A 23,774-nucleotide genomic window follows, 5' to 3' on the forward strand; every position below is an offset into this window, starting at 1 on the left:
ATGTGGTACAAGAGAATGATCGTTTCTCTCCCACCCCGAAGGTCTCAGGATCAGTTCCCAGAGCCATCTAAAGAGAATACAAGCAGGGAAGCAGATTTGGCTCAAATGATAGAGCGTCTGCCTACCATATGGAAGGTCCAGGGTTCAAGCTCAGGGCCTCCTGACCTATGTGGTGAGCTGGCCCACACGCAGAGCTGATGCACGCAAGGAGTGCTGTGCCACGCAGGAGTGTCCCCCACATAGGGGAGCCCACGTGCAAGGAGTACGCCCAGTAAGAGAGCCACCACATGGAAAGAAGCGTGGCCTGCCCAGGAGTGGCGCCACACACATGGAGAGCTGACGCAGCAAGACGACACAACAAAAAGAGATACAGATTCCCAGTGCCGCTGACAAGAATGCAAACAGACACAGAAGAAAACACAGCGAATGGACAGAGAGCAGACAATAGAGGGAAGGGGGAGAAATAAATAAATCTTTAAAACAAAAAGAAAATCCTTTAAAAAAATTCTTTCTGGAGGAAAACAATATCATCTTGTGCACAAATAATTTCTATAATTTGGTACAGTATCAGCACAATTAAACTAAACAAAACACCAAGCATGTGACAGACAAGAAAATGTGAATGAAAATAGCAGGAAAAAAAAGAAAAAGAAAAATCAAAACATTTAAATTTTGGGGTTATCAGATAAGCACATCAAAATATCAATGTTATTATTTTCAAATACAAACAATACAAAATTTAAAACATGGGGTGTGTGGGGAGTGGGGTATATGGGAACCTCTTCTATTTTTTAATATAACATTTTATGTGATCTACATATCCTTAAAAGAATTTTAAAATTTTAAAATGTAAAATGTATACAGAGAACTCAAAACTAACAAAATAAATATAAACTTCAGAACAAAAATTGATGGAATTAACAGTGGTTTAGACATGGATGAAAAGAGAATTAGTGAGCAACACAACAGGCCAAAAGAAAGTATCCAGAATATAGCACAAAGACACAAAAGGTTGAAAATAGAGAAAGCAGGCAAGAGACCTCAAGTATATAGTAAGCAGGGAAGCGGCTGTGGCTCAGTCTATCATATGGACTCCCGTCTATCATATGGGCTCCCGTCTATCATATGGGAGGTAGGCTAGCCCACACATTGTGGAGCGCCGCCCAGCCCAGAGATGCTACGGAGAGCCAGCTCAGCAAGGTGACACAACAAAAAAGAAGGGAGACAAGCAAGAACACAGAAAAGCCCGCAGCAAATGGACACAGAGAGCAGACAGCAAGCAAGCCACAAGAGGGAAGGGGAAATAAAAACAAATAAAATAAAGACACAGAAGAACGTACAGTGAATGGACACAGAGAGCATAGAGCAGGCAAAAAGCTGCAAGGGGAGGGGGGCTTAAAAAAGAAAAAAAAGAATATAGTAAGCAGATCTAGCACACATGTAAGTGGACTCCCAGAGGAACAAAAGGAAGATGAAACAAAAGCAATATTTGAAATGATGGTAACTAAAACCATTCCAGAACTGATGAAAGACAGCAAGCCATATACCAGATCCACTATAAAACCCCAAGGGAAATAAAATAACAATATCTCTACAATAACAGTTGGAGGCTTCAACATGTCACATCATTAGATACAAAAAGTAGAAAGAAGACCAACCAGGAAACAGAGAACTTGAACAATATGATAAACAAATTATACCTAACAGACATAAGCAGAACTTAATACCCCAAATCAGCAGGTGATACGTTCTTATCATGTGTTCATGAATCTTTCTCCAAGGTAGACCACATGCTGGGTCACAAGATAGTTCTCAATAAATTTAAAATGACTGAAATTATACAAAGCACCTTCTCTGATCATAATGGAATTAAGCTAGAAATCAATAACAGGCAAGAAAAGGGAAAACATGAAAATATACAGAGGCTAAACAACACACTCCTAAAGAATCAGTGGGTCAAAGAAAAAATTGCAAGAGAAATTAGTAGATATCTCAAGACAATTGAAAATGAGAACATACATATGGATGATTACCTTTTATAAAGTTATTCATTGCAGTACTGTTATTTAAAAAAAAAAGGCTGATAAACTGCCCATCAATAAAAGACCAATTAAATTATGGTTATTTATACAAATAACTATTATGCAGATATATGAGAGAGAGAGAAGAGAGGGTACAGGCAAGATGTTTATTTTTATATGCAATAATCTCCAAGTACATTAAAAGAAGAAGCAAAGCATAAAATAATATAATCTACAAATATGTAAAAAATTATTTATGTATGCAGAAAATAGCTCTAGAGAAATACTAATAAAGTGGGAGCCTCCAAAAAAGAAGTTACATGGTAAGAGCAGGAGTGGACACTTTTGTACTTTTTGAAAGTAAACAGACAGGGACACTAGTACCATCTAGAAAGGAATGTAATACTCATAATGAGAGATTAAATAAAAATCTATATTGTCAAACAGCAAGAATGACCTGCCTATGAGAATACTAGCAACCAAGTTGGTGGGGGCATGGAAGATTTATCTCTAGGGAAGATAAAAAGACAAAGAAAAAAGATCTACAGATATCCTCAGCGAATCCCAATATTCAACAAGCCCTATCCATTTCAGAGGTAGGTATTTCTACTGAGTTTCTTTTGTGTTTCACTCTCAAATTTGGACAGCAATATTCACTTTTAAAAATTGGCAGTCTATGTAAATGAGAGCCAGTACAGACAAAAGGAAAAACAGTAACTCAAAAGAAATGAGTCCTGGACAGTGCTTCACGAACAATTACGGGACACTGTAGATCCCCCCAGGGCCCACTGGATGGAACGTGAGAGAGTCTGGGCTATGATGTGGACCATTGACTATGGGGTGCAGTGATGCTCAGAGATGAACTTACCAGGTGCAATAGATGTATCATGATGATGGGAGAGAGTGTTGCTGTGGGGGGAGTGGGGGGCGGGGGCGGTGGGGTTGAATGGGACCTCATATATTTTTTTTAATGTAATTAAAAATAATAATAATAAATAAATATTAAAAAAAAAAAAAAGAAATGACATGAAGAGAGAGGAAAACTAAAAACAAAACAAAACTGTAATCCATACCCTGTGAAAGAAGAAAAGATAGCATCCAAGAAGTAAAAGTAGGAGTCTCTAAACAAAGAAATCTGTTTCAAAAAGTTTCTTTAAATAAAAACTATGATAGCAGAAATAAATTCACAGAAGATTTGAAGATAAAATTGAAGAAATCTTTTTTAAAAAGTAAAACATAAAGACCACCAAAAAGATGAGAATGGAAAAGAGAAAATATAAGAAAACCAAGAACAACTATCCAAAAATCCAACATCTGACCAATAAAAGTTCCAAAGAGAGCACTGAGAAATTAGGAGGGAAGCTATAGCAAAGGAAAATTCCAAGAAATTTTCAGATTGAGAGGGGGTTTAGAAATTTTCTTAAAACTGAGAAATGTTAAGTTTCCACAATGAAAGACCCCGCTGAGTGGCCAACATTTTGAAAAAGAAGAATTCACATCAAAGCACATCACTTTGAAATTTTAGACCACGGAAAAAGAAGGTTTAAACACTTCCAGAAAGAAAAACAAAAAAAGTTATATGCAAAGCCTCACATATCAGAATAGCATTGGACTTTTAAACAGCAGCATTAAAAAGCAAAACAGCAATGGAGAAAGCCTTCAAAGTTCTGAAGGGGAATTATTCCCTACCTAGAATTTTGTACCTAACCAAATTATAAATCAAGGGAGAGTAGAGAATCAAGGAATTTTCTTAAAGGCAAAGTCTCAAAAAATGTACCTCCTAGTCACCAAAAAAGACGTAAGATTCAAGAAATAGAGGATCAGGAAAAAAAAAGACTAAGAGGAGACTGCACGGGCTGGTTGTGAAAGAAGAATTCTAGAGGACAGCTATATCACTTCCACCTGGAGCTAAGGAGGGCTCCCAAAGCAATGTCTGCAAGTACAAAATGCAACTCAAAGACGTTCACCTGATCTGAATGCACTCAAAGTTTTATAGCTTTTTAGCAAGAATTATCTGGTAACATTCATTTTAAAAATTAAGCATAGAAGAAAATTAAGTAATTATTTACAGCAGAAAAATTAAAAGTTGTACAGAAAAGGAAATACAATGGTATACTAGATGAGCAATATTTATAAGGCTGGGAAGAAGAAAAATGTGTATGTATGTACTGGCATTTAGGCATGGCAATAAAAGTCACCTTTTTCACAAAACAAAGTTCCCACATAAGATATAAAAGGTTGATGACACACAACACCTATCCCAAAAAAACAGAGTATCTACAACTGCAAGCTCGACAGTTCCACCCATCTGCCCCACGGGATCTAAGCCCCCTCTCAATTTGAAGCAGAGCCAGGTATCACCATCCCAAAATCTTCAAAATTAAGGAGCAAACAAACATAAGGGGGCAGAATGCAACTAAGAACTAAAGTAAACTTCTAGTAATGGAAGAACTTGTAATATTGATATAGAGTGATCACCAGAGGTTCTGAGGGGAGGGAGAGGGAAGAATAGGTTCTTATTTTCTCTCCTCTCTGTCTCTTGTCTACATGGCACAGCACTCCTTGCACACATCAGCACTGTGCATGGGCCGGCTCATCACATGGGTCAGGAGGCCCAGGGTTTGAACCCTGGACCTTCCACGTGGTAGGTAGGTGGACGCTCTATCCATTGAGCCAAAAACACTTTCCCTGACATTTTTTAAAAATACATTCCCTACCACCCTAATTTGGAAAGTATCCCAATGCCTAGCCTTTTAGTGTAGATACGAACTTACACTTATATTTTAAATGTGCACTTGACATAAAGTTTGTAATATGATTATCAGGCTCCCAACAAATTTACAAATTATATACATATTCATAGGTATATATGTATGTTTATTCTTCCTTAGAATGCTTTAATTCTAATAAGTCTTCATTTTATGTAATTTTATTTATAACAACTAGATCATCACTATTGTTTCATAAAACCATTTATATTTACATAAATATTTAACTTCTCTGCTTACCAGTTCTTCTTGCATCTTACTCTCTTACTGGTTTCAGTTCCCTTCTTACTAAACTTAATAGTCATTAGTTCAGAAAAGGTGTATTTTAAAGTCAAATTTTCTCAAATTTTGCTTGAATGATAATGTCTACTTTGCCTTCACTCCTGAAGCATAGTTTAGCTGGGCGAAAAATTACAGGTTGAGTTATTTTACCTCATCAATCTGAACATTATTACATTATTATATTATTGTATTACATTATTAGGTATTATACTGTCTTCTGGTTTCTGCTGGTCAGATATGGCTGTTCATCTGTTTCTCTGTACCTACTCAATTTTCTTTTTTCCTTTCCGTGGCTACTTTTATGATTTTGGTGCCCTCCCTGGAGTATAGAAGTATTGCTATTATAATGCATCGAGGTGTGGATTTATTTACGTTTATCCCTGCTCATGACATACTGTGTTTGCTGAATCTGAGGTTTTATTTCTTCCATCAGTTCTGAACATTTGCCTTTTAAAATATTTGCTCCCCCAAACTCTACTCTCTCTATCCATTGACTTTTTAATTTCAATAACTACTTTTCCTTATAGAAGTTCTAGCTGGGTATTTTTTAATCTTCCTAGACATTTTTAATGCCGTTTCATTCTTTTCTCTATTTCTTCTTCACTTTCAGCCACTTGAAAGAGGTTCAAGTAGTAATTCTATTCAGTAATTCTATTATGTGAATTCAGTAATTCTATTATCTGTAATTCATCTGAAGTTCTTGGGATTCTAATAAAGCCAACTTTTGAACACGTTTCATAATTTTTACTTTCTGAGCTCATTTTCAGAGATACTGTACCTGTTGGAACTAGGTTCAAAGTCTGTCTGCCCAAAACAGTCATGAGCTTGTTAGAGGCACTGTAGAAATCACCACCTATTACTTTGATGAAGATTTCTAGGCGTGCAGGAAAACCAAATCATGTAGGTAGTTTAAATTCAAGTCCCAATTCCATATGAGGACATGTATTCTCAAGAAAGATTCCCATTGTATACCCATTCCACCCAGAAATTAATCCAAAAGAAAAAAACTCCCTTGTTATATTGCTATAGCCAACAAATTTTTTCTAGTCTTAGTTTTATGAAATCTCATTTCCAACACACTTTTTTTTTATTGGCCAAAAGATTCCTTTCCTGTCACTATCATGGTTAAGTTTTTTTCATGGGTTGCTTTCATAGCTTCAATTTACGTAAGTCCCTTGGTTATATCAATTGGCAATATTCATCCACAATACCACCTACAGAATAGCCACAGTTCACGGCAAACTGAGCTGGCTCTCAGTTCCCTCTGATTTATAAGGTCAGCTATGTATTTTAAAAGATCTGACACAAAAACTGTAGAAAATTAACCAAAAACAGTCTCAAAAAACAAACCAAAATAAACACTGGCATATTTCTACAGACATGAAAAACTTGAAAATAACAACATATAAAATTAAAACATAGAAAACTGTTAAGTATTCTATAAATTTCATTAAGTCACACAGAAGTAAAAATTTTAAAACTGTTCATACCACTTCCACACCTTCAATTAATTCATGGACTCTCAGAAATCAAATTTCTGCGTTTGGCACCACATATAAAAATTGAGCTGACATGTCATACTAATAATCTAATCACTAAAATATTATACCGTTTAGTCCTCACCTTGCTTGATTTCCCTCTCTAAAACATCTGACATTAATGACCAAATGCCACTTTTTAAAAAAATATTTCTTCCTTGTCATAACAATTCATGTATAATTTATTATACACATTCATCAAAAAATACATAAGAAAAGAAAAAGAATTGTAACCTTACAACCAAAAATTAACCACTGTTCAATATTTTTATATAGAGTCTCTCCTACTCTATAAGAAATAAATCATAGTGAAAAGTTTTTCAGGCTGCTTTTTAAACTTACATTGTAAGCATTTTCTTGGGTAATCAAACGCCCTTTTTGCAAGAGAGTGTATGTATATATATATAAAATATATATAAGGGATTTCCATATGCCCCACTCCCTCCCCCTCTCACAGATGTTCTTTTAATGTCCATTAAAGTTCTTTTCTTTTCTTTACATTTCTTGTATATTTTTCTTAGGTTTATTCCTAATATTTTATATTCTCTGCTACGCTTCTTTTTTTTGGGGGGGGGGGTGGAGAAATAGGAAAAGTTGGAGCACCACTGGTTACAGAAATAATTGAACAATAAATTTTGTTTATTATTTTCAATTAATTCTGATGGACAATCCATCAACTGACACTAATGATTAATGCTTCCTGTTCAAGTTTCAATTACAGCACTATTGAGAACCTCTAGACAAACATTAAATAATAAGTGATCTTATTTCTGCATTCTCCTGACTTTAATGTTTTCTCGGTGTACTTTTCATTTTCATGTCATAACTCTTTCCTGATTTTCTCTGTACACTCAGTTCAGTCTCCTATGCAAGCCACTCTTATTTTGTTTTTGGTTTTGTTTTTTCTTATTTTTGAATGTTAAATCTTCACAATGGCTCTGGTCTTGATCTCTATTCTTTTGCCATAACCCGTGAATGATTTAGATGACTCTAATGGCTTGTAATACTATTCATATGTCGATAGTCTTCACATTCATCTCCAGCCCAATCCACTTCCTTGAATGAACACCTGGTATTATACCCAATTTCATAATAACAGCTCCATTCAGATAACCAGTGTCTTAAATGCAACTCATAAAAAAATCATCTCAACATTCTTTACCCCAAAACAATTCTCTCACAGATATTCTCTATCTCAGTTAAGACCATCAACATTCAAATGTCCAAAGAGATCTGAAATCATCCTTTAGCTCTGCCCACATCCAGAAGGTCATTTAACCCTACTGTATATTATATATGGCTGTGGATTTAGTATGCTCAGTATCGAATTTCTCTGCTCACTGTCAACACGACCTTTGAAAAGATTATATTAGTTTCTCGTTCTAGTGAATCCAAAATGGAAGCTGTTGCCTTTCTCTTTCTATTCCATGAGTTATGCCACTCAGTTTCAGAGATTCTTTTTTGCTAAAGTTATACAGAATCTACTTCTGTTACCAGCAAACAAATAATATACCTGCATTTTGAAAACTGAAATAAAGGTTAAGTGTGAAGCTTCTGCCCACTATCACCACTGTTACTCAACATTGTACCAGAAGTTGTAGTCAGAGCAATTAAGTAACAAAAAGAAATAAAAGACATCCAAAAATTGAAAACAAAAAAATAAAACTTTCCCTGTTTGTAGATGACATGATCCTAAATACAGAAAAACCAGAAAATCCCATAACAAATCCCCTGGAGCTAATAAATGAATTCAGCAAAGTCGCAGTGCACAAAACCAACACCCAAAATCATTAGTGTTTCCATACACTAGCAATGAAAAATCAGAAAAAGAAATCAAGGAAAAAATTTCACTTACAAAAGCAACTAAAATAATCAAATATCTACAAATAAATATAACCAAGGATTAAATGGACTTGTACACAGAAAACTAGAAAACACTGCTAAAAAAATCAAAGACCTAAGTAAGTGGAAGGATATTACATGTTCACGGATTAGAAGACTAAACATTGAAAAGATGTCAATTCTACTTAAATATTACTTCACACTAATCAAAATGGCCACTATTAAAACGACATAAAAAGGAGACTGTGGGGGGAAGCGGACTTTGGCCCAGTGGTTAGGGTGTCCGTCTACCATATGGGAGGCCCGCGGTTCGGACCCCGGGCCTCCTTGACCCATGTGGAGCTGGCCATGTGCAGCGCTGATGCGCGCAAGGGGTGCCGTGCCACGCAAGGGTGTCCCCAGCGTGGGGGAGCCCCACGCGCAAGGAGTGCGCCCATGAGGAGAGCCGCCCAGCGTGAAAGGAGAGAGCAGCCTGCCCGGGAATGGCGCCGCCCACACTTCCCGTGCCGCTGACGACAAAAGGAGACTGTGGGAAGATGGTGTCAGATCAGGCAAATAACACTCAGATCTCTCACAAAAACAATGGAGAAAAGGCCAAAAGCTGCCAAAGGAACCTGCTTCAGGGGTCAGCAGACAAGACAGTGCTTCACAATTCTCAGGAGAGTGAGGAACAGAGAGACAAAGATGCTGAAACAAACTGAGTTATTAAACCTCCTGGCTGCCAAGAAGGTCTCCCATCCCCCACACCACAGATATTCAGCAGGGGTAAAATCCCTGGCTCATTTCAGCTGACTGAGAGGAAAGCAAATGTCTTCCTCCCCACCAGCTGTTTGTTACAAGGGAAAAGGGAAAGGGAGTAGGGGGGCTTTGCTACAGTGAATTCGGCTAGCAGAGCCCCCTTTGAATCTTGGTTCTAGCCAGATGAAAACATAGGAAAACAAGAGAGAGATACCAACCAGCACCATCTGCTAGCCAGTCAGGAAATTACATGGACAAAAATTGCCTTTAGAGCTCTCTTTATCGCACTCCTAGGAGAAAGTCTGCGCCCCATCAGTGAGTCCCTGGCACGATTTTGATAACTTAAGCTGGGCAATTTTAAAGACTCTGGATAAGTTAAGCCAAATATCAAAGGTGAGTTGTGAAAAAAATAATAAAAACAGGCAAGAGAGATATTGTCCATCAGCAAAAAATAACAAGCCATAGTAGGAAACAGAAAGAGATGGCCCAGCCAAAAGGACAAATCAAATATCCTGAAGAGATTCAGGATTTAAGACAAATAATCAATGATAATCACACAACTCTCCTACATCAAAAGAATAGAAAGAAAATATGACTCAAGAGATAAAGGGTATTAAGAAGATGCAGGATAAGCATAAAGAACAGTTTGAAAGTCCAAAAAGAAAAGTAAAAGACTTTTTATGGGAATGGAAGAGATTAAAAATACTTTAGGGGGAAAAGTGGATGTGGCTAAACTGAAAGGGCATCTGCCTACCATACAGGAGGTCCAGAGTTCGAACCCAGGGCCTCCTGGTCCATGTAGTGAGCTGGCCCACATGCAAGGACTGTCATGCGCGCAGGGGTATCCCCCACATAGGAGAGCTCCACGCGCAAGGAGTGTGCCCCACAAGGAGAGCCACCCTGTGAAAAAAAACACAGACTGCCCAGAAGTGGCACTGCGCACACAGAGAGCTGACACAGCAAGATGACACAACAAAAAAGAGACAGATTCCCAGTGCTGCCAAGAATGCATGCGGACACAGAACAACACACAGTGAATGGACACGAGAGTAGACAACGGGGGGTGGGGGCTAATAAATAAATAAATCTTTTTTAAAAAATACATTAGAGGTACACAGAAGATTTGAATTGCTCAAAAACAGAATTAATGATTTCAAAGACTGAACATGTGAAATGGAAAAGACAGGAGAACAGAAAAAGAAGAGAATGTGGAAAGAATGCAACAGGGTCTCAGGGAATTCAATGACAATGTGAAACGCGAAAACATGCATTATCAGTGTCCCAAAAAGAGAAGAATATGGAAAAGAGGCAGAAAGAATATTTGAAGAAATAATGACTGAAACCTTCCTACCCTTATGAAAGACATAAGTATCAATATCCAAGAAGTACAATATACTTCAAACAGAATAAACACAAATAGACCTACCCCAATACACCTACTATTCAGAATAATAAATATTAGAGATAAAGATTTTGAAAGCAGCAAAAGAAAAGAAAAGCATCACATACAAGGGAAATTTGAGATTAAGTGCCAACCTCTCATCAGCAACAATGGAGAAGAAAATGGTATGACGTACTTAAGTTACTAAAAAAAGAAAAACTATCAGCCAAGAACTCTGTATCTGGTCTGTTTTTACCCCAACCCAAACACACCAAATGTAAGATAAGGACTATAATTAGTAGTAAGATTTTGATAATATCCTGTCCTAATTTGTAACAAAGATCTCACCACAATGCAAGGTGATGGTGGAGGGTTGATGTATGGGACCCCAATATGACTGTATGCAAGTTTGCTTTGTAAGTTCACAACTTTTACTATACACTTATTATTTATGTATGTTCATATATAAATGATACAAAGATAACAATAATAATAGGGTGGGTTGGGGGGGAAATACTTTGGTTTGTCCATCTTGGGAGAGAATACAAACAAAATACAATGTTTTGACAATGCTCTTTAATCATTAGTTAAAGAGGTTTAACAACAATGCAAGGTATTGGTGGTAGGGTGAGTTATGAAGAGTCGTGTATGATGTTACATATGTTTGTTTTGTACATTCTCAACTATTACTATACACTTACTGTTTATGCATATTTCTGTATGAGTGATATGTCAATAAATATTTTTTAAAAAAGAATTCTGTATCCAGCAAAGCTAACCGTCAAAAATGAAGAGTTCAAAGTCTTCAAAGATATTTTACCAAAAAAACAGAATTACAAGAAATACTAAAGGGAATGCTGCAGTTTGAAAGGAAAAAACAAGGACAAGAGACTTGGACAAGAGTGCAAAAATGAAGATTATTAGAAACAATAAAAAAAGATAGACAATACTATGATATGACAACAGAAAGCTAAAGGACAAAATGGAAGAAGTAATACCTTTATAGTTATAGCATTGAATGTTAATGTCTTCCAAGCCACAATCAAAAGACAAAGACTGACAAAACAGATTAAAAAAATATGAGCCAACTATATGTTCTCTACAAGAGATTAGAGACTCACCTCAGACATAAGGACACAGCCAGGTTAAAAGTGAACGGTTGGGAAAAAAACATTCCATGTAAACAGTAACCAAAAAAAGAGCTGGAGTAGCAATACTAATATTGGACAAAATAGATTTTAAATGTAAAACCTGTTGTAACAGATGAAGACGGTCATTATATATTAATAAAAAGAGTAATTCAACATGAAGAAATAACTATTCTAAATATTTATGCACCTAACCTCCATGTACCAAGATACATGAGGTATACACTGGCAAAGCTCAAGGGAGAAATAGATATCTCTACAATAATAGTTGGAGACTTCAGTACACCACTCTCAGTACTGGATAGAACATCTGGACAGAGGCTAAATAATAAAGCAGAGAGCTTGAATAATATGATAAATGAACTACACCCAAGAGACATCTATAGAGCACTACACCCCAAAACAGCAAGATATACATTCTTTTCAAATGCTGATGGATCCTTCTCCAAGACAGACCATATTTGGGTCACAAGACAAGTCTCAATAAACTTAAAAAGAGTGAAATTATACAAAACACTTTCTCTGATCATAACAGAATTAAGCTGGAAATGAATAATGGATGGAAAAAGGGAAAATTCATAATATATGGAGATCAAACAACATACTCAAAACAATCAGTGCTAGATCAAAAAACACACTCAAACAATCAATGGATCAAAGAATAAATTGCAAGAGAATTCAGCAAATATCTTGAGATGAATGAAAACAAGAACACAACATAGCAAAATTGATGGGATACCACAAAGGCAGTGCTGAGAGGGAAATTTATAGCCCTCGATGCTTAGATTTTAAAAAAAGAAAGGGAAGCAGATGTGGCTCAAGTGACTGGGCTCTCACCCACCACATGGGAGGTCTGGGTTTGATTCCCAATGCCACCTAAAGAAGACGAGCAATACAGGAAGCTAACGCTACGGACTGGCACATCAAGCTGACGTAACAAGATGTCATAACAAGACACATGGAAGAAAACATAATGAGAGGCACAACAAAAGCAGAGAGCGGAGTGGCTCAAGGGATTAGGTGCCTTTCTCCCATATGGGAGGTCCCTGGTTCAGTTCCCGGTGTCTCCTGAAAGAAAATAGACTTCAGTGCACAACAGACACAGCAAATGCAAAAAACGAAGGGGTGGGGAGAAATAAATAAATAAAATAAATCTTAAAAAAAAAGAAAAGCTAAAATTGATGATCTAACTGCACATCTGGAAGAACTAGAAAAAGTGCAAGCTAGAGAGAATCAACAAAATCAAAAGTTGGTTCTTTGAGAAGATCAACAAAATTGACAAACCTTTAGCTAAACTGACCAAAAAAAAAAAGACGTAAGTAAATAAAATCAAAAATGAGAGGGGGGACATTATAATCCCTGACCCCACAGAAATAAAAGAGATCATAAAAGGATACTATGAACAACTGTATACAAAATAAAAACTAGAAAAGGTAGACAAGATGGACAAATTCCTAGAAAACCATGAAGCACCTACACTGACTTTAGAAGAAAGATAAGACCTTAACAACCCAATCACAAGTGAGAAACTGAAAGAGTCATGAAAAAGCTCCCAAAGATGAAAAGCCCAGGACCAAATAGCTTCACAGGTGAATTGTACCCATCATTCAAAGATGACCTAATATCGATCTTGCTTAAGCTCTAACTGAACAGGAAAAAATGCTACAAAACCCATTCTATGAAGCCAATATCACCCTAATACCAAAGCCAGATAAACATACTACAAAAAAAGAAAATTACAGACAAATATCTTTAATCAATAGAGATGCAAAAATCCTCAGAATACTTGCAAACAGATTCTAAAAGCACATTAAAAGAATGTACAGGGAAGCAGATTTGGCCCAACGGATAGGGCATCCGCGTACCACATGGGGGGTCCAAGGTTCAAACCCAGGGCCTCCTGATCCATGTGATGAGCTGGCCCACGTGCAGCACTCATGCGTGCAAAGAGTGCTGTGCCTCACAGGGGTGTCTCCCACGTAGGGGAGCCCCATGTGCAAGGAGTGCGCCCTGTATATAGGAGGTCCAAGGTTTGATGTCCAGGGCCTCCTGGTGAGTGCAAGCTGACCCATGTGAAATGCCGGTCCACGCTGTAATGCTGCCCTGTGCAGAAGTGCCCCCCTGTGTGGGAATGCTGCCCAGCGTGGAAAGCCGCCCCATATAGGAACACCAGCCAACACTGAGAGCTGGCACAGCAAGATGACAAAACAAGAGACACAGAGGACAGAAAATAAAAAGATGTGGCAGAGCAGGGAGTTGAGGTGGCACTAGAGAATAACTGCCTCTCTCCCACTCCAGAAGGTCCCAGGATCAGTCCCAGCCTCCTAATGAGAATATAAGCAGAATATAGAAGAACACACAGTGAATGGACACAGAGAGCAGACAACAGGGGGAATGGGTGGGAGGTTGAAATAAATAAATCTTTAAGGAAAAAAAAAAGAATAATATACACCACCATCAAGTGGCTTTTAGCCCAGGTACACAAGAGTGGTACAGCACAAGAAAATCAATTAGCATAATAAACCACAGTGATAAATTGAAGAAAAATCACATGATCCTCTCAATTGATGCAGAAAAGTCATTTGCAAAATAGCATCCTTTCTTATTAAAAACACTCCAAAAGGTAAGAATAGAAGGAAGCTTTCTCAATTTGGTAAAGTGAATATATGTAAAACCTACAGCCAGCATTGTACTCAACTCTAAAAGACTGAAAACTTTCCTGTTGAGATCAGGAACAAGACAATGATGCCTACTGTCATGATTATTATTCGGTATTGTGATAGAAGTTCTAGCTAGAGCAATTAGGATAGACAAAGAAATCAAAGGTACCCAAATAGGAAAGGAAGTAATACTTTCACTATTCACTGATGACATGATCCTGTATCTAGAAAATCCTGAAAAATCCACAACAAACAAAGCTACTAGAATCAATAGACAAGTTCAGCAAAGTGGCAGGATACAAGGTTAATACACAAAAATCAACAGCATTTCTGTACACTAGTGATGTACAATCTGCGGGGGAAATCAGAAAAAAAATTCATTTCTAATAGCAACTAAAACAATCAAATACTTAGGAATAAACCTAACCAAGAACATAAAGAACTTGTATTCAGAAAACTACAAAGCATTACTAAAAGAAACTGAAGAAGACTTAAGTAAATGGAAGGACATTCCATGTACATGGATTGGAAGACTAAATATCGTTAAGATGTTAATTCTACCCAATAAAAATCCCAACAGCCTATTTAGCAGAAATCGAAAAGCCAATAATCAAATTTATTTGAAAGAGAGAAAGGGGCCCCCAATAGCCAAAATGTCTTTAAAAAAGAACAAAGTTGGAGGACTCTCACTCCCTGACTTTAAAGCATATTACTTACCTACAGTGGTAAAAACAGCATGATACTGGCATAAGAACAGGTAGACTGACCAATGCAACCGAACAAGAAGTCAGCAACTGACCCCCCATATTGACAGCTTTTCACAAAGCTGTTAAGCCCACCCAGCTGGGCCAGAACAGTCTATTCAACACACGGTGTTGGGAGAACTAGATTGTCATATCCAAAAGAAGGAAAGAGGACCCCCATCTTTCATCTTATACAAAAATTAACTAAAAATTGAGCAAGGACCTAAATATAAAAGCAAGAACCATAAAACTTCTAAAAGAAAATGTAGGAAAACATCTTTACGATCTAGTGGTAGCATGGGAGGTCCGCAGTTCAAACCCCGGGCCTCCTTGACCCATGTGGAGCTGGCCCATGCGCAGTGCTGATGCGCGCAAGGACTGCTGTGCCATGCAGGGGTGCCCCCCACATAGGGGAGCCCCACGCACAAGGAGTGCACCCCGTAAGGAGAGCCGCCCAGAGCGAAAGAAAGTGCAGCTTGCCCAGGAATGGCACCGCACACATGGAGAGCTGACACAACGAGATGGCCCAACAAAAAGAAGCACAGATTCCCGGTGCCGCGGACAAGAGGCGGACAAAAAGAAGAACATGCAGCATATAGACACAGAGAACAGACAACTGGGGTAGGGGGGAAGAGGGGAGAAATAAATGAAAAATAAATGTTAAAAAAAAAATAGAATCACTTAAAAAAAAAAAGATCTAGTGGTAGGCGGTAGTTTCTTAACCCTTACACCCAAAGCACAAGCAACAAAAGAAAAAACAGATAAATGGGACTTCCTCAAAATTAAACTTTTGTACCTCACAAGACTTTGTCAAAAGGGTGAAAAGGCAGCCAGCTCAATGGGAGAAAGTATTTGGCAATCACATATCTGATAAGGGTTTAATATATAAGGAGATAACACAACTCAACAATAAAAAGGCAGAGTATACAATTAAAAAATGGGCGAAAGACTTGAAAAGACAACTGTCCAAAGAAAAAATAAAAATGGCAAAGAAACATGAAAAAATGTCTAACATGACTAATGATTAGGGAAATGCAAATCAAAAAACTACAGTGAGATACCATTTTGCACCTATTATACCGGCTGCTATTAAAAAGCCAATAAACGGTAAATGTTGAAGAGGATGTGGAGAGATAGGAACGCTTATTCACTGTTGGTGGGAACGTAGAATGGTACAGTCACTGTGGAGGACAGTTTGGCAGTTCCTAAGGAAGTTGAATAAAGACATGCCGTGGGAACCAGCAATACCATTGTTAGTAATATACCCAGAAAAACCGAGAGCAATAACACAAATAGACATCTGCACACCGATGTTCATAGCAGCATTACTCATGATAGCCAAAGTTGGAAACAACCTGGAAGTTCATCAACTGACGAATGGATAAACAAATTGTGGACTATACACACACTGGAATATTAAGCAGCGGTAAGAAGATAAGGAGTCATGAAAACATATGACAACATGGATGAACCTGGAGGACATTATGTTGAAGGAAGCAAACCAGACATAAACGGAAAAATACCGTATGATTGCCCTATTATGAACTAAATATATTACGTGAAATATGAATATGGGTAGAATTGCATATATACGGTAATTTTTCTTTGAAACTAAACAAATTTAATAGCATAAAATGTTACTATCAGACAAAAAATAACATTATACTAAGTGAAGGAGACCAGACACAGAGTACTACATATTACATGATTCCATTTATATAAAATATAAATATAATTCAAATTATAAAGATGAAATGAGATTAGTGACTATGTAGATCGGAGGAAGGAATGCCCTCTTTTTGGAGTAATGAAATTGTTATAAAAGTTTTGAGATGATGAATGTACAACATTATATGAAAAGTCACTGACTATACTCTTCGGATCGAATAGCCAGAAAGAGCAGCTACGTACAGTGGGGGAAGCAAACAGAGATTGAGAGGTGAGGAATTTTCTTGTTTGTTCCTTATTATTATTGAAATAATGAAAATGTTCTGGGAAACGGACTTTGACCCAGTGGTTAGGGCGTCCGTCTACCATATGGGAGGTCCGTGGTTCAAACCCCGGGCCTCCTTGACTCGTGTGGAGCTGGCCATGCTCAGTGTTGATGCGCGCAAGGAGTGCCGTGCCACGCAGGGGTGTCCCCCGTGTGGGGGAGCCCCACGCGCAAGGAGTGCACCCGTGAGGAAAGCCGCCCAGCGTGAAAAGAAAGAGCAGCCTGCCCAGGAATGGCACCGCCCACACTTCCCGTGCCGCTGACGACAACAGAAGCGGACAAAGAAACAAGAGGCAGCAAATAGACACCAAGAACAAACAACCAGGGGAGGGGGGAGCGTTAAATAAATAAATAAATTAATTAATTAATTAAAAAAAAAAAAAAAGAAAATGTTCTAATAATGATTAAAGTGATGAACACACAACTATGTGATTATAATAAATACCACTGACTATTCACTTTGGATGAATTGTATGCTTTATTAATATGTATCAATAAAACTGATTTGTTTAAAAAAAGAAAAATCAGCATGGTACTGGCACCAGGACAGACATATAGACCAACAGAATCAAAGTGCAAGCTCAGATCTCAACCCTCACATTTATGGCCAACCAATTTTTGACAAGCAGGCAAAAATCACTCCATCTGTCCCTTTTACTTGAACCCACAGATGGAGCTGGAGTTGGCAGGTATATTTCCATGAGACTCGAATCTCTGGGCTGTCCAAAAGCCAGCTGGGCCCTGAGCCACAGTGCAGTTCCAACACCTACTCCCAGTTCACTGGACTCACCAAGGACAACTAACAAGGAGGTGAGGATGGACAACCACCACACCAAGGAACCAAGAGAGTCTACAACTGCAAGCAGGAGAGTCCCATCCATCAGCCATATGGGGTCAAAGCCTCCTCTCAATTAGAGATGAAAAGGGCATCACTATCCCAGAATCCTCAGGATTGGGGAATAAAATATGGATTAGAGTGGACTTATCAGTACTCCACTATAGACTTACTGTGATTCTAGGAATAGAAGAAATTATATCACTGATGTGGAGACAGTGGCTACAGGAGGTGCCGAAGTCAGGGAGAGGGAAAAAGAGGTATAATATGTGGCATTTTTGGAACTTGGAATTGTCCTGAATAACAGTGCAAAGATAGATACAGGCCATTATATATCCTGTCATAACCTACAGAATGGAACGGGAGAGCACCTAAACTAACATTTAAACTATAATCCGGAAGGTCCTAGGATTGGTTCCCAGAGCCTCCTTATAAGAATACAAGTAGACGCAGAACACACAGTTGAATGGAGACAGAGAGCAGACAAGGGGAGTGAGGTGGATGAATACAAATAAATAAAATAGAAAAGAAAAAACTATAATCCATGCTGTGTGGCAGTGCTCCAAAATGTGTTCATAAATTGCAATGAATGTACCAAACTAATGAAAGTTGTTAATGTGGGAAAAGTGGGAGGTGTGGGGAATGGGACATGGGAATCCCTTATATTTTTTATGTAAGATTTTATGTAATCTAAGTATGTTTTAAAAATAAATCAGGGAAACAGACTTTGGCCCAGTGGTTAGGGCGTCCGTCTACCACATGGGAGGTCCGCGGTTCAAGCCCCAGGCCTCCTTGACCCGTGTGGAGCTGGCCCATGCGCAGTGCTGATGCGCGCAAGGAGTGCCCTGCCACGCAGGGGTGTCCCCCGCGTAGGGGAGCCCCACGCGCAAGGAGTGCACCCATAAGGAGAGCCGCCCAGCGCGAAGGAGGGAGCAGCCTGCCGAGGAATGGCGCCGCCCACACTTCCCATGCCACTGACGACAACAGAAGCGGACAAAGAAACAAGACGCAGCAAAAAGACACAGAAAACAGACAACCAGGGGAGGGGAGGGGAATTAAATAAATAAAATTAATCTTTAAAAAAAATAAAATAAAATAAAATAAATTTAAAATATATTTTAAAAAAGATCACTCAACTGGTAAAGAATAGTATCGTCAACAAATGGTGCTAGAAAAACTGGAATGAAGGTAGACCCCTATCTCACATCATAGACAGAAAAAAGGGCAAAAAAACTTAGATAGACATTTCTCGAAAGAAAATATATAGTCAAACCACCTGAAAATATGGTCAACATCATTAGCCTTTAAGGAAATGCAAATCAAAACCACAATGAGATACCATTTCACACCCACTAGAACGGATACTATTTTAGCCATGATGCAACAAAAAGGAGACACAGAGGAAAGACACAAAGAGGAGAGACACAACCAACCAGGGAGCTGAGGTGGTTAAACCAATATAGTGCCTCTCTCCAAAGTTGGAGGGCCCAGGATTGGTTTCCTGTGCCTCCAAAAAGAGGGACAGAGAGAGCAGAGAGCAAGCAGAGGCAGCAAAGGGGTGGCTGAGAATAAATAAAATAAAACAAATCTTTTAAAAAGAATGTACAGAGATGCTACTTGGGAAATAGAAAAGTTTTGGTAATGGATGATGGTGAAGGTAGCACAATATTGTAAGCGTAATAGCACTCAATCACATATTTGCATATGGTTAAAAGAAGCAATCTTAGGTTGCATATATGGTACTAGAATAAAAGGAATTTTTTTTAGTCCATGGAACTACAAAAAAAAAAAAAAATGAGGCACCTGCAGTGACAATAGCAAAAATGATGGAGGAGGTAGCTCCAAGGGCCCATCCTTCCACAGAAATAGCAAAAAAAAAAAAAAGTAAAAACTGTCAAAATCAACTATGTCGGAATTCTGAAAAATAGTTGAAGGTTACAGCAACCAAGCAAACACTGAATCAAGAAAGAAGTCAAATAAAAGCAGGAAGAAACCTTTGTTTTCCACTTCGATTTTAAGATATTTCTTTTCCGCAAAAAAATACCTATGGGGGAAGTGGATATGGCTCAAGTAACTGCGCTCTCGTCTACCATATGGGAGGTACTGGGTTTGGTTCCCGGGGCCTCCTAGTGAAGGTGAGCTGGATCACATGGAGAGCTGATGCAACAAAAAAAGAGACACAGGAAAAACAATGAGACACAAAACCAGAGAGCTGAGGTCGCTCAAGCAATTGAGTGCCTCTCTGCCATATCAGAAGGTCTGATATCACCCAGTGATTCCTGAAGAGAAGACAAGCAGTCACAGAGAGCAGACAGTGAGCTCAAGTGGCAGGGGTGGGAAGAATAAGTAAATAAGATAAAATAAAATAAAAATACCTTTGCAATTTAGACAGAAATTGGACTGAATCTATAGAAGTAAAACTATGCCTACTTTCAGATGACATAATCTTATATATAGGAAACCCTAAAGAATACACACAAAAACTACTCTAATAAGAAAAATTAGCAAATTAACAAGGCACACAAACAATACACAATAATCAGTTGTTATATTTCCATACACCCACAATGAACAATCTGAAATTGAAACTTACAAAATAAATTCCAATACCATCCTAAAGAATAAATATATAATACAAAGTTAGTCAAGAAGAATGCTTCAATATTTATTCATCAATTATAACAAATATACCACACTACTGTAAGATGTTATTAAGAGGGGAAGATGTAGGAGGGGGGGAGGATGGGGTATATGGGAATCCCTTTTAATTTTTTTTTTTAAGATTTATTTTATTTATTTCTCTCCCCTTCCCTCCCTGCCTCTGCTCTCTGCGTCCATTCACTGTGTGTTCTTCTGTGTCCACTTGTATTCTTGTCAGTGGCACCAGGAATCTATGTCTCTTTTTGTTGCATCATCTTGCTGCATCAGCTCTCCATGTATGCAGCACCACTCCTGGATGGGCTGTGCTTTATTCGCGCAGGGAGCACTCCTTGCACGTGGAGCTCCCCTACATGGGAGACACCCCTGTGTAGCATGGCACTCCTTGTGCGTGGCACTGCTACACATGGGCCACTCACCACACGGGCCAGGAGGCCCTGGGTTCAAACCCTGGACCTCCCATATGGTAGGTGGACGCTCTATCATTTGAACCATGTCCACTTCCCTCCCTTACACTTTTGATGTAACTTTTCTGTCATCTAAAAACTCCTTAAAAATAGAGTTCATTATATGGGGAAAAAATTATCCTTGACGAGAAGAGAGGTAGCTCAGTGGCTGAGCACCTGCTCCCCATGTACAAGATCCTGGGTTCAATCTCCGGTACCTCCTAAAAATAAAAAAATTTGTAAAATAAATTATCCTTGAAAATTTCCCTAAATTCCAATAGAAAGATTACACTGCATCATATGATTTTGAATATACACCAGTTAGATTTAATCAGTTCTCATTCCTCTGTCATATAGTGTTTATCAATGGCCCTCAATTCATTATTAAATTTCTTACTCAAATATAAGGGAAGCCACTGACACCCTTTTACCTCAATACCACCTTTCACTTTTTTGTCAATGATAATTAAGAAATCCTCAAAATCATTAACAAGAGATTTCTTTACAGGGATTTACCTAGAGCATATGTTCAGTGAGTAAAATGACAGAATGAATTACCGGTACACTTTAAATTCTTATTTTCTCTATGTCTCACCACATCCCTCAAGCCAGATACCTTTTTCCAAGTTAGTTAATGCACCTATAACCTAGCTCCACTAGCTTTCATCGTAGTTGATCTGGTCACACACCCTTTCAATCTATTCACCACAATGCTGGCAGAGTGATCTTACGAAATGGAAATCTCATTAAAGTGCTCATAATTAATAGCTCCTCACAATCAACATGATCAAGTTATTATTATGACACAAGAATGAAGGGGGGGGGAGAGAGAAAGAACAAGAGAGAAAAAGAGGGAGAGAGAAAAAGGAAGGAAGAATAGGAGGGAGGGCGGGACAGAGAGAGGAAAGAAAAGGAAGGAAGAAGGAAAGGGGAGAAGGGCAGGAGAAGGGAGGGAGGGAAAACTTGCCTATATCATCTCTTAATCGTATGGTCCGATTCCAGATCAATCTCAATTCCCCAATTTGATTCTTTATCCTTTGCTTCTCCTTCTGCCTATAATGACCTATTTCTTTTACACTAACTTATATTAAAACACTTACTTTTAAAGACTAGGACCTGTAGAATAGTTGGGATTGAAGAAAATTAAAACGTGAACAGAACTTCCTAAACCTTATTGCCAGGAAAAGAAAAATACCATAAACTAAAACTTGGAACTTATTTTCCAACATGATAAATGGGGGTTAGATAGTAATGAATGGTATTATCGATATTATACATCAGGTACACTGTGGAATTTTAACTATCCTAGAAATATAATTAGTACTTCTGCAGGAAAATTCATCCCAGTTTCTAAAATAACTTATAACAAATCCATTTTGGAACACAATGGAATCAGAATTTTAAAATAAAAATTAAACTTAGAATATAACAAAGGTGTCATTTCAATCAATGAGGAAATATGAACTGTTAATATAATGGTGATGGGACAAATGGTAATATATTAGAATCTAGGAAAAAACAAATTCTATCTATACCTCACCTTGTATTACCTGGATATATTCCAAATGTATTAAAAATTAATCTGTTGAAAAGAAAAAGAAAAACCATAAAAATAATAGAGAAAAACATGAGCAAATTCCTTTGTAAGTTTGGAATAGGGAAAGCCTTTCTAAGATGATTGAAAATATAGAAGTCATGAAAGACAAATTCAACTAAAAAAAAAAATCAAACACTTCCACAACTGTAAAAACAAACAAAAACACCATAAACAAAGACTAGCTAGATAAAAAAATTCCAAGTCACATCAGAAAAGCCTGATCTAAGGGGATCCTAAGAAAGATCCAATAAATCAAAAAGAAAAGTGCCAAATGTCAAATAGAAGAAGCATAAGAGCAGATATTTCACAGAAAAGAAAATATAAATAGCACTTAAAAATATCAAGTATGCCCAACCTCACTTATAATAAGAGAAACGCAAAATACCGGTTCCGAAATACCAGTTTTCAGCTATCGCATTACCAAGGCAATGGAAGAAAAGCTTTCTCGTTGAATGCTGCTGGGAACATAAACTGGCATAACCACTAGAGAGATTAATTTGGGAATACCTATCAAAATTACAACTCCAAAATTCTTTGACCCAGTAGTTCCTACTTCTGGGAATTAATAATCCTACCAGCATATAGGCAAGTATCAAAGATTATACAAGGTCATTCACGTAAGAGTAGTCATAAAAGCAAAAGATTAGGAACCACACTAAAGTCCACCAACAGGTGACTGATTAACATGATAAAAAAGAATGCCCTCTACCTATCCTGGAAAGATAATTAGTAGAGTAAAAATAATGATGCAGAAGAAAATGTACGACAATCACCCATTTGTTTAAATACGGGGTGAGAAAAATATATAGTTATCTACTCATATATGCTTGTAAATGAAAAGAAACCTAGATGGATATACAAGAAACTAACAATAGCAATCACTTTGGTGTCAGGAAAGTTGTTGCAGGTGGGGAATAGGAGTAGAAAGGAGGTTTCCATTTTTTTAAATTTTGCGCAATGTGTCTGTAAAACACTCTCTAAACATCAAAATTTAAAAATATATATAGCTAGCCAAAGAGACTGTCATCTTCCCTTCCATTTACACATGCCCAAACTCTATTCTCTGCAAAAAATAGTTTAGAATTGACTTGCCTAAAATGGAAAAAGAGTATGCTAATAGTTTT

The 23,774-nt window shown here is 37.8% G+C and overlaps 1 protein-coding gene across 12 annotated transcripts in view; it reads right to left on the reverse strand.

Moving 5' to 3' along the window:
* The window catches only part of MLLT10 (MLLT10 histone lysine methyltransferase DOT1L cofactor), a 215,788-nt gene that overhangs the window by 149,663 nt on the left and 42,351 nt on the right, over window positions 1-23,774 (reverse strand). The window lies entirely within an intron of this gene.

The sequence above is a fragment of the Dasypus novemcinctus genome, chromosome 5 (assembly GCF_030445035.2).
Source record: "Dasypus novemcinctus isolate mDasNov1 chromosome 5, mDasNov1.1.hap2, whole genome shotgun sequence".
In the NCBI taxonomy this organism is placed as follows: domain Eukaryota; kingdom Metazoa; phylum Chordata; class Mammalia; order Cingulata; family Dasypodidae; genus Dasypus; species Dasypus novemcinctus.